The sequence below is a fragment of the Ammospiza caudacuta genome, chromosome 9 (genome assembly GCF_027887145.1).
Source record: "Ammospiza caudacuta isolate bAmmCau1 chromosome 9, bAmmCau1.pri, whole genome shotgun sequence".
NCBI classification, from domain to species: Eukaryota; Metazoa; Chordata; class Aves; order Passeriformes; family Passerellidae; genus Ammospiza; species Ammospiza caudacuta.
In genome coordinates, this window is record NC_080601.1 from 26,627,389 (window position 1) to 26,639,297 (window position 11,909).

Consider the following 11,909-nt stretch of genomic DNA (forward strand, 5'->3'; position numbering starts at 1 on the left):
AGTATTATTTAATTATCATCAATGTTATGGATGGTTAGAATAGAATTTGGAAAACTATGAAATCTGCATTGCAACTCTGTGGAGCAAACCTTAAATCTGACCCTTTTACCATGAGAGTACCATGAGACCATCCATTCTCCTCATCTATCTGCAAATTAGTTTAATGCCTTGAAACAGGAGCTCCATTCTCCAGTGAGCTCATAACTGTATTTTCTACATTCTGTACACCTCGTGCTTCTCACTATCTCTTCCAGAACTACCATTTTAGTTATTTCCAATTTACTGCTTTTTACATAAAGAGTTTGTTAGGGGTAATGCTATTTTTTCCACTCCAGTGTGCCCCGCTGTCCCAGCACTAGAAAAAAAAAGAAGGATCATACTTAAGGAATGCAAGACTTGGTCCAGAAGCACAAGAGCTACGTCACAGAGAAGAATTAGCAAACATGAGCTCTCAAAGAAATGCTGCAGCTGCAGGTCAAATCTGATCCTTGGGTGTACAAGACTACCAAGCAGGACTCTGTGTCTCTCTCTGTCACTGACACAAACTGCTGGAAAACTGTCTTCAGCTGGCTGTCCCCATTCAGAAAGGAATGCACTGAGAAAGGAATAAAGCTGTGAGAGAGAGTAAGGCTGGAGTGGAAGGCTGCCAGTGTACAAAGAGCAGCTCTGCAGGTGATTTGAAAATGGTCTAGAAGCATTTGCACACAGGCAAGCAGCCTGAATGTGGAGGGTTCTCAGTCTAGCAATAACAGAACAAGACCTCATGACTGGAAGTTAAATTAATCAACCAACACAAAAATATTAACAGAGAGGAGAGATAGCTATGAAAAAACAAATTTCTGAAATCATCATCAGAGGGCTCTTAATGAAGTGTGTGGGTGTTCCAATCAGCCTTTTTTTTTTTTCACAGAGTCAAGAATTAATGCAGAAAAGTCAAATAGTCTGAGCTATACAGCAGGTCAGTCAAACTGAGTATTATGCCTTCCTCAACTTATACCCCAATACCTCAGTGGATATGAGGCTGAGATACAACCAGTATTCAAAAGAAACCTCCAGAGAGTGGTTTCACATGGACAGAAGGTGAATGGATAAATAAAGGCTCTTTGGAGCCAACACCAATATAAATCATGGACCAATGTAAACCATGCATCCCAAACTCTCCTCCTTGGGAAAAGGCCCTCAGCAGCCTGCAGCAACCTCTGCCACAAAGGTTCCCAAACTGCTGCCCAACTGAGCACCTGCCAAAGGCAAGCATGGACCTGGCTACAAAGATGTTCTCACTGCCTTTTGTTTCCAGCTGTTAAATTCCAGCAAGAAACGCGTAACATAATTCAAATACTTCACTCACATTGTTTTTCCCATTAGCAATTGCTCTGGTTGCCCAGAGTCTAGGGAGATTAAAAACAAGAGATTAATTTGATCCCTTTGCTGTAATACAGCTCACCCTACAGAAACTATTCATAGCATATTCCTTTTAAAATATTTATCAGACTTCCCATATATTTGATTTAGCTGAAAAATTGGGCAGTAAACTTTGATGCCAGTGCCCACCACAACAGGAATTCAATGTCTGAATGACACCTTCAAATACTTTATTTGCTACACAGGTGAAGCCTGACAGCGTGCCAGCCAAGCTGTAGGTTAACATAAAGATCACAAAAGGCAGAAATGTCAGCATGGAAGTATACACACTGAGTTCTGCATATCAGAAAGGGAAGTCAAGATATTTTTTTTATTCCAACTCTTTTTTTTACATCAGAACAATGTGCTGGCAAGAACAGACAAATGTAATCCCTGGTACTCAGCAGACAGAGCACTGCTCCCCATTCTCTAAGGGAAGTTTCCCTTCCCTTGTCACCCCTAGGTAGCACCACTGATGTTCAGCCTGTTCAAGGGTCTATTCCCACCTCAGGGCAGCTGAACGCCGTGTGAGTCACAGCTCCCAAAGGGAAGAACAAGATGAGACAAGCCCTCCCCAGGGAGAGAGCTGGGAAGCCACCCTGCCACATACCAATTTCAAACCCAGGAGCAACTGCCACTCTAACCTGCTATTAAGGATTATACAACAGGAGCTCTTCTGGCAGCAGATCAGAGTGTCTCAAAACAATGATGCTTTTCATTAGATTCCACTGTGTTTTGGGAAGCAAATGCAGATCTAACAGGCCTTTCCAGAAACATGGCAGCAACTGACAAAGTATTTGAGATGCACAGCTGGGCTCAGTGGCACAGCCATTCTGAGAGCATGCAACCAGGACAGCTTGGATAATGCAAACAGCCAAAAGTTCACTTAGGACATTTTTATTGTCTTTCCTTACTGACTGAGCTTACTGGCAAAAAACCCCTCGTCTCTGATGATCACATCCCTGCTTCATTAATATTTTAAGGGAAAAGAAAATATACTGAAACTTCATTCTAGCTTTTTTCTAGTCTTGAAAAAGAAGAAGGATGATTTTTTTAGAGACACTTGGACCCTCTTCCATGTAGGATGGGCCCTCTCTACACATTTATGGGCTCCACAACCAGATGTGACAGCAGAATCAGCATCTGAACCATCTCTGCAGGCTGGAAATACGTGCTCACATCTCCCTCCAGCCTCAGCAGAAAGGTTTCCCTGCTCAGCCCTAGTGAGGAGAGCCAACCGGCTGCTCAGCCTGAGTCCCAGGGCTCCAGACACAGCACTTGCCAAAGGACACGCTGCTGAGTAAAGAACTGGGGAACACTGGCTCCTCCTTCATTAAAAAAGGGATTGAAAATAAACACTGAGATCAACAGCTGAAAACAATCCAATAATTCTGAGAACTGCTCTGTCAAAACCAGTGAGAACTTTCTTTCCCTGCTAAGAGGTTTTTTTTTCCAATGCCATTCCCTTCTCCTCCCACCTTCTTTAAGGAAAAAGCTGACCAAATGCTCATACACTAACCTGGTCTCTCTTCTTTTTGAGAACTTACCCAACAGTAAGAGACAAATCTTTGACAAATAAACCCATCTTTCAAAAAACCAGATGACTGTGGAAGTATGCCAGACATAGAATAATACCCAGCAAAGCCATGGAGCTCATACACAAAACTCAGCCAATTTTCAACTTGCTATTTGTTCACAAAACCCAAACCAAAATAACAAAAGTCCTGAGCTGCAAAGGGCACTGTGAAAATAAATACAGGATAATTTAGTAAGGAGGATCCTGATTCTCTGCTATCCTAACACACAGGGTTCCAGACACATACCAGCCTAATACAGACTTCACAGGCTTCCTGCTTTCATCCATAGAATGGTTACCCACCTGCCTTCCCTGAGCCTTCCCTGAGGCTGATCCAGCCTTTCAGGTGAGCACAGCCTGTGTGCAGGCTCAGCTCAGTGAAATCGACCCTGGGCTGGCTCTCATCTCTCCTGAAGTGCTCACAAAGGCCAGAAGTACAAATTCCCCTTGATCTGTGCTCCTCCTAGCTCAGTACCTACAGGTACCCCTGTCCTGCAACCTGCACCACACAAAAGTCCTCTTTCTCCCCAAATGAGAGGCTGGCTGGTACCTAGCACTCACCATGGAGATCACAAAGGGAAGTACCCAGAACCTGCCCTGCACTCTGCTCTCAGCAGGCAGCAGCTCCCTGCTGATGTGAAACAAGCCACACAGACCTACCGACCGAGCAAGCACAAAGAGGGAACACTGGGGAACCTGAACACTGCACAGTGCTTTGAAGTGCTCTTACTCTGTGAAGCTCCCCCCATCCCATAAGGAGAACAATTCATTACTTTTCTGACCTGTTTTTCTTATCAGAGGCAAATATAGTAATTATAGTCTGCCTGATTACAAATGAAATTACAAATCTGTCCTAAGGGCACAGTACTGTCCCCATCTAAATGCTATCAGCCCCCAAATCTCATTTCATCTTGACAGATGTGTAGTACCGAGGCACTACTACAGGAAACTCTACAAGTAAATTAATTTTACAAATACTTTCTTTGCAGTATACACAAGCTCTTCCAGAAGACTGCTAATTTGTACAGTTTTTGTTAGGCATCCTATGTGACTAAGTTCATCAGTAAAATAGCTGAATATCTATGATGACTTTGAGCTCTAGCTAGGTTTCTGGCTTCTCTTTGATAACCTGACTCAGCTTTATCAAGTGATTCCAAAGACCTACATTAAACCGTTTTGCAACTGAATCAACCTCTTTTCTTTGGAAACTTCTTACTATCTGTCCAAGCAAAACACAAACCACCAAGTTAATGTGGGGAAACAGTCACCTTTCCATGGGCTGTTCAGTTCCCCAGGCTTTAATATTAAATCAATCATGCTGACACAGGAGCCTGTTCCCTGGCAGGAGCAGAGGAGGACACAGAGTGTTGTCTCTGCATTTGTCCCAGCATAAGCAGTTCTCAGAAGGGACAAAATGAAGTGACAGATCTACTACATCAGCTGCAAACTGGAAGAAACCTGAGAGCCTGAAAGGTGAGAGAACATTAACAAACAGCTAAGAAGGCATCATCAGCACATCCCTGTTATTGTGCTGAGCTGAGAGTTCCCAACACTGAACCTTCCTTCTGGCCAGGACTTCTCTCTTCAGGGAATCACAAGTACCTTGTCAGTGTAGGCTCGCAGATGGATTCAACAGTGCAGTCTTGTCCTGCTGCAGATGAGCAAACAGCTTGGATCCCCTGGGTTTTGAGACACCTTTACAAACATCTGTCCCTAGCAGAGCAGTATGAAAGCCCTGATTCACCCAGGACTCCTTTTTCAGCGTGTTACCTGAGCTAGCGCAGCCACTAGAAAAAAGAGCTGACCCCACGCCCAGCCAGCACAAAGCCTCCTCCTGATTGCTTTCAAATCAGCAAATGAAAAACCCCTAGCCTTGCTGTGAGCGTCACAACATGGGAACACAGTTCTCTGCATGTTCTAACCTTTCCAATATTTGTTCCTGACCCCACCAGTACACATTGATTTATGAGGCCTCACAGTGAGTTTTATTACTGTCTTTGTTAATATCTACTCTCTACATGTCTGTGAAGAAAAATGAGTGGTAGATGAGTAAAACACTGTTAGTTTTTCATCATCTGTTCCCTCCCGATTGCTCAAGTTTAGCAAGCAGAGTATTTTGGCCTTGGCTCATAAAACTGGCAGTGCAATATTGAAAGAGAAGTTAAAACACATGTAAAACAAGAGGTTAAGAACCTACCTAATCTCTTATCACATGAAAAAAAAAAAGGAAAGGGTAAATTGCAAATGTGTTTTTAATTAACTCTTAGAAAGGCTGCAGTGATATTCTGATCAGATGTGGAAAAGTCCCCAAATTATTGATGGACACTTCACCTCAGATCACAGCAAGTAAAACTCTTTCAATTTTTTTTTTTTTTTTGTTAACAAAGGTAAGCAGTGGGGAAATGCAGGATCCCCAAACACTGAAAGACTCAAGATAGGCTGTCTTGCTGACCTGCTCTTAAACATCACTGATGCACCGATAACTGAGGCATGGAGCGGAAAATGAAATTTGACTCCTGCCTCAGTTTCCAAACAGCAGAACTAACAGATGATTTACCAGCCTGGCTTGCCTCTAAGCTAAATTCCTCTTTCCAGCTTCACTCAGCCACTGGTATTCAATGATGAGAAAGCTACAGGAACTAACGGGAAGAGCAGTTTCCAGGGCCAGTCTCGAGTTAACTGATGCTCAGAACACCTGCAATTTATGGTCACCTGATCTGTTTTTTCCTTTAGGGAATGAACCGATCCTGACCTAAAAGAAAATGCAGAGAGTAACATGAGAGTAACACTGAACTGAACAACCAATAAAACAGAAATAATTATGTAGCTACTATGGGGATCTGTTCTTAAAAGCTCTCAGGGAATACTGCATAGAGTGTCAGAAAGGACATGATTTAAGAGGACATTTGGGACTAAATTTTACAGCCCTTTCCTGTGACTTCAAAGGCCACATACATCTTTGCATAGTCTTGAAATGGAATTGCTTTGTAACATCCAAAAAGATCAGAGAGAAGCATTTGAAATACCTTTGCCAACATGTTTAGCTATTCCTTTGGGGGGAAAAAAGGTATCTTGGAGACAGAGAAAGCAAACAAAATCAACATTAAAAGATTATTTATTTTTGATTGTAACTGTTCTATTTACTGACTTCCAAAATTACCTATGCCTGCCCTTTGCTAGCACTTATTCTTAGATGTTGTTATTGGTAATTGCCGTGTTATGATTACAAAGCTCTGGCATAAACCTCAGACCTCTTTTGGGTTTCTGAGAGCAGAATATTCACATGCTCTTCTCTGACCTCATGTTCCTAATTATTCACTGTGCATGCCTATATGTAACTCACCACCAACTGAACCAACCCAAACACCAGCAGATTTCAGCTAATCTAGAGAACTCTGGGTGCTTTATGCTAAACCATCTTCAGCCTTCTGAATTTACCTTCCTTTACAGGTTACTTTACAAACTGACTACAAAGTTTCCCTTGTTATACACCATGGCCAGACACACTGCATTTGATGCAAATGCCAAGAGGAGCCTGGTCCAAGCAGTAAAGTATGAGCTGATTCCCATCCACAGCTAACATTCTTCAAAGGAGATAAGGAATACTGATTTCAGCAGCAAACACTGCCTGAACAGTGCAGTCAAACGCTTCCTCCCGGGCCTGATGGACACAGCTGGGATGCAGCTGCTCCTACCCCAGCAGTGCAGGCAGCAGCTGCTGCCCGGGAAAAGGCAGCAGCTCGCACAAGAGGGGGACAACCCTCCCAGAAGGGCTCACAATCCAGATCTGGCCACCACAACTGCCACGACTGGACCACCCCAGCTGGAAAATATTTTGGGAGAGTGTACCTTCCTGGACAGTTCAATGAGAAGTTACTTCATGAAAATCTAGCAAGAATGTGTCTTAAGAGTTTTATCTATTATGCTGATGTTAACAGGGAGAGCTACAAGGCCTGGGTCAAAGCCAGCTAATCCAAAGGCCCACTCTTAAATACACAGTACCTCAGAGCCTCCTGCAGAAATATGTACAGGAACTTTCTGGTTTATCCCTTCCTCTGAACCAACTCTGCCAAGCAAGGTTCAGTGGTAATCTTGTAGTAAGCATACAAGCAAAATAGCAAGTCTTTGAAAACATCTGAAACATAGCTAGGAGCTGTGAATACTTCATAACTAAATTAAGCTAAGTTTGGACCACAAAATAACTACAAGGAGTTTTTGTTTTTAAATAAATCACTTGTGGTGAAAAGAGCTGGAACGGCAGTTATAGCGACGACCACAACCGCCTTCTTATTTACAGACTGGGTACAACACGAACTGCACTAGAGCACATTGTTCTGCACATCTGTTTCTACTAACTTCACTTTGGAGCCACCTTCCAATCTCAGGAGAATCACATCTCCTTGGACCTCCCTTTCTCCTTCCACCCACCTACAGAAGCTCTGCCCACACATTTTTTCAGTTTCAAAAGAGAAGCCAACAGGTTTCAGTCCCAGCATCATTACTGTAGGTGTCTCATTACTGTGGCTCCTGCTCTCCGCAGCTGATGGACTCACACTTTTGCAGAACTTAAGTCACTTTGAGCTGGTATGATGCACAGGGTAAGAACCCACTTGTTTTCTTCCTTGGTTGTTAAGAGAAGCATGCAGGTGATCACAGTGGGATCTCCAGCCTCCTCAGTTTAGTCAGAATGGTGTCTCTAGTGAAACCACCAAAAAAGGGCTGACTGTGCTGGTAAATCCCACAGCAGGTATTCATGCCCAGAGGGTAAGTTAAGATCATCAGCAAGCCACAAGTTTAAGCTCTACCATGCTGTACCAGACTTGAAAAAGTGACAGGACTTAGAGTTCTGGCACACAGCCACTCACTGCTCCTATGTCTGGGGACCCACCTGTCCAGGAAATAAGAGCAAATCTGCTTTTGACTGTAGAGTGTGGTGCACACGCTGTTACACATTCAGGTAATAACAGACTGCTGTGGGTTTTTTAGGCTGAATTACACGGGCTCCCTGCTCGATCTTATACTGCCATATAAAAAATGTATTTCTCCTAATATGGCTTCATACAGGCAGGTCTCCACAGCACTTTTTAGCCCTGCAAACCCATGCATGAGACTTAGTGACTACATCTATGTAGGCAGGTCTAGACTATCAACTGCTTACAGTGGCTACCTTAAAAACAGATGCAATTTTTTCCAGATGTTGGTTAAGGTCTGTTTACCATACATAAAGTTCTACTTATTGTATATGCTGGATTCCCTCTGCAGTTGTGTCAAAGAAGCAGATGCATGTTACACACGTGATCTCTGTGTAGAGTGCACAGTCCCAGGTTTTAGGAACCATTCCAGTTAGTAAGTCATAATGATTAAAAAACAAAATACAGCTCATTGCTACAAGCATCATAATCATGACACAGTAATTTCTTTAATATCACAAAACAGACATTTTAAAATAGGAAATATTTATATCAATGTGCTTTTCAAATATACTCATAAATAATAAGATTCAGCACAGAATAGCCAACTCTTGAAGACTCGGATTGTGGCATTTCAAATAACAATTTAAATTATATTTGTGCTGCTTATACTAAATAAACAAAATTTTAAAAGTAGATGCAGTACAGAAAATAAGTGAGGAATTCCCATGCACTGACTTGGAAACATCTCTTCCCAATTACATCCCAAAGAGCCAGGCAAGGCTTTCCCTTCTGGGCACATTCTGTTCAGTTTTCTCTCACTGCTGAAGAAGCCACAGCTGTTTTCTGTCAGGACACCCAGTGTTTGTGGGCCACCCCCAGGCAGGGATCTGGGGCAGAGCAGGCGCTGTGAGCTCATCCCATGGCACAGCACCCAGGCTGTGCCCTGCTGGGTACAGCCCTGCCCTCAGTTTGCCTTGGTGGAGCCAGCTGCCCTGCTCTCCTCATGGCTTGGCACAGGAGTATTTCCTACCCTGAGGTGACTGGTTACCGAGGTGTTCTTTCCAAGGAGTGAAGACAAGGCACAAGCCTGCAGAACAGCGAGCCAGTTCCTATGACAACTTTCCACTGCAGCCTGGCTGGAGACCATTAATCCACTTTCCCCAAGCCAAGCAGCTTCTCTGTGGTAACGCTGCTTTGTGTAGGATTGTCACCAGTGCCCAAGCAATGGCAAATTCCACGCTACGGAACCACCACAGCACCACCTCCAGAGCACTCCCTAACTCAAAATGCCCACAGAACGATGGGTTCACTGAGTGTGACTGCAATTCTGTCTCTTGCTCAAGGTTTTCAGGGAAGAGCTGTGGTCAGCCCTTCTTCCTGCACCTCCTGGCAAGTCAGTATCTACAATTCCTGCAGGATTCAAAGGCTGCAGACCCTCTCAGCTTGTCCTGGAGCACCAGACCTGCTCTGCAGCCAGCCTGCGCCATCCCCAGATAACAGCTCACACTGCAACAGCTCACCCACCCACCCATCACTTTTCAACAAGCATTATTTTATTAAACTGAACTGCAAGTAAGAGTTATGATGGGATTAAATAAAGCTATCTGTTTTTTCAATACGCATCATTTAAACACTGTATTCTAAGAGTTTGCTTCCCTTCTTCCAATGCAAAAATAATATACTTGTATATTTTTGAAGGAAATAAACCACTCCTTTCAGTGTTCCCCAAAAAGCACAATACCACCACAATGTTTACCAGTAAACACCAGACTAAGCTGTTTAAAACATCAATCCCCTGAAAGTTAAAAAAAGTCTAGGATAAATATTTCTAGTGATTTTAATAAGGGTCTATTAGCTTTCTCTTCAAGTTATATTAGGAATCAAACATGACAAGGAGTGACAGTTCTAGGGAGATATTATTATCATCATCGTTACAATGATTAAAAATTGCCTACTAACTGGAAATCTGCCTGGGAAAGTTTCAGCCTGAGTCTGATTTTCGCTAGCGTATATCCCAGAATCATCGTATAACACTACTGCTACCAGTGCAAATATACTAACGGGCTGCTAATTTCAAAACTCAGCTGAAAACATCTCTCCCATTCTTACAGCTTTTCTCCCCATTTCTCTCTGCAATTGTACTTGATTCAATGGAGCATTCTAAGCGCAGTTCGGTGGTGCACTTGCCATACAATTTGTTTGAATGACGCTGTACAGAGTAAAGGTTGTATTGTGCTATATAATGCAACCACGACTATGCTTGAACAAACCCCAACTGCTGTTAATCAAACCAGCAGGTTCCTGAACGATCCTTTGGACTCTGGACTAATGGCAATAGATTATTTTAAATAGCAGTTCCACTCAAAAATATGTTTAGGTTGACACGGATTGACAGGGACAGTGGCAGACTTCCTGAGCTAAGCTGATTGATTTGCATGTAAAGCACTGGTGTTTTTGCTCACTGCTGAACCACAAATTCAGCACTTGAACCGAAGATCAAAATGCAGTTTTGCGTTTTCTTTCTGGTTTTCAGCGAAACTACGCAGCACTAGTGACAAATGAGTATTTGGACCAATACATTTCAGCTGGTGACGATGTTACTCTAAACTGACAGGGAGACGTTTTTAAGTGACTACTTAGAGAGTATTTCGCAATCTTTGATGTTCAAACAATAAATCTTACAGAGCTAAAAGAAATATTTTAGAACATGAGCGATTATGGCTTGGGAGGAATGTTCTCAAGACCACGTCAAAGAGGAGCCTTAACATCCAGCTTGGCAGCCTTTAGAAACACTAGCAAGGGAATAAACTTGAGCGTTTCATAATCTCGGTGGTTCCAGGAATTTTCAAAACTGCCTGTGCTACAAGAAGCAGTACTGTCGTATAAAGTCATCTGGTCTATCAGAGAACCAGTGTAGGTTTGTTTCCATCATACATTTTGCAACATTATTTTTGGCATGCAAGGAGGGATTAAAAAAAAAAAAAAAGAGTAAGCAAAATGTGAGGAAAGCAACCTTGCACTGGTTTGTTTTATTTATTTATTTACTTGGTGCCTCGCGCCTGACTTTGGGTTATCAGCTCCAGCCTGACACAGCCGGACTGCCAGGAGCAACTCGAACGGAGCGGAGCGGTGACAGCGAGCCCCCGCCCCGAGCTCCGGCTGCCCGGCCCCGCGCCGCTCGCTCCGCGCCTCTCCCGGCCGGGCGGCCGCCGCCCCGGGGAGCCCTGCGGGCGGGAAGGCGCCGCCGGGACCCTCCGCTCCACGTGGGGCGGAAGGAAAGCGGAAACGGAGGCACCGGGTGGCGGCCCCGGCCCCGCTCACACACACCGTGCCCGGGGCTCGGCCGGCGGAGCGGGCACGGAATCGCCGCCCTGTCACGGCCGGGGGCAGCTCGGGGGGCTGAGGCACGGCCGGGCGCTGCCCCGCCCGGGGCGGGACGGGGCAGCGGCGGGTGCCGGGGCAGGGCGGAGCAGCGGCGGGCGCTGTCCCGGGGGTCTCCCCGCGCCGCCCCAGCCCCAGCCCCGGCCGCGGGCTCGGCACCCCCCTCACCGGGGCGCGCGCCCGAGGGAGGGGGCGCTGCCTCCCCCGCCGCCCGCCCCAGCGGCCCCCGGCGCGCACCCGCCCCGCGCGCGCTCCCGTCCCTCGCGCGCTCCCCGCACCCGCCGCGCGCGCCCGCGGCCGCTCTCACCTCGCGCCGCGCTCGGGTGGAACTGCCCCGCACCAACTGCCGCAGCGCCCGCGCCGCCCGCACTGCGCAGGCGCCGCCCGCGCCCCGCCCCGCCCCGCCCGCCCGCCGGCAGGGAGCGCGGGCAGTGTGCGAGCCCCGCGCCGGCCGCACGGGCCGCGGCCCAGGGAGCGTCGGCAAAGTGCCGAACCGGCAGCGAGCGTGAGGGGAGTGCGGGCCGGACCCCGTGAGGGACTCACTGCGGGAGCTCGGCCTGTCCGGTCTGGAGAAGGGAGACTGAGAGGGGGACTCGTCAATGCATAGAAACCTCTCAAAGGCGGGTGCCAAGAGGATG

General features: G+C 45.9%; 1 protein-coding gene across 2 annotated transcripts in view; it reads right to left on the reverse strand.

Moving 5' to 3' along the window:
* NT5C2 (5'-nucleotidase, cytosolic II) overlaps positions 1–11,649 on the reverse strand; it is a 59,211-nt gene extending 47,562 nt beyond the window's left edge. The window contains exon 1 of one of the 2 annotated variants that reach the window (XM_058810267.1): positions 11,579–11,649. The gene's annotated coding sequence lies outside the window, so the exon portion shown is untranslated. The remainder of the gene's footprint in view (positions 1–11,578) is intronic. The other variant, XM_058810268.1, reaches the window with a different exon arrangement.
* Positions 11,650–11,909: the final 260 nt, after the last annotated feature.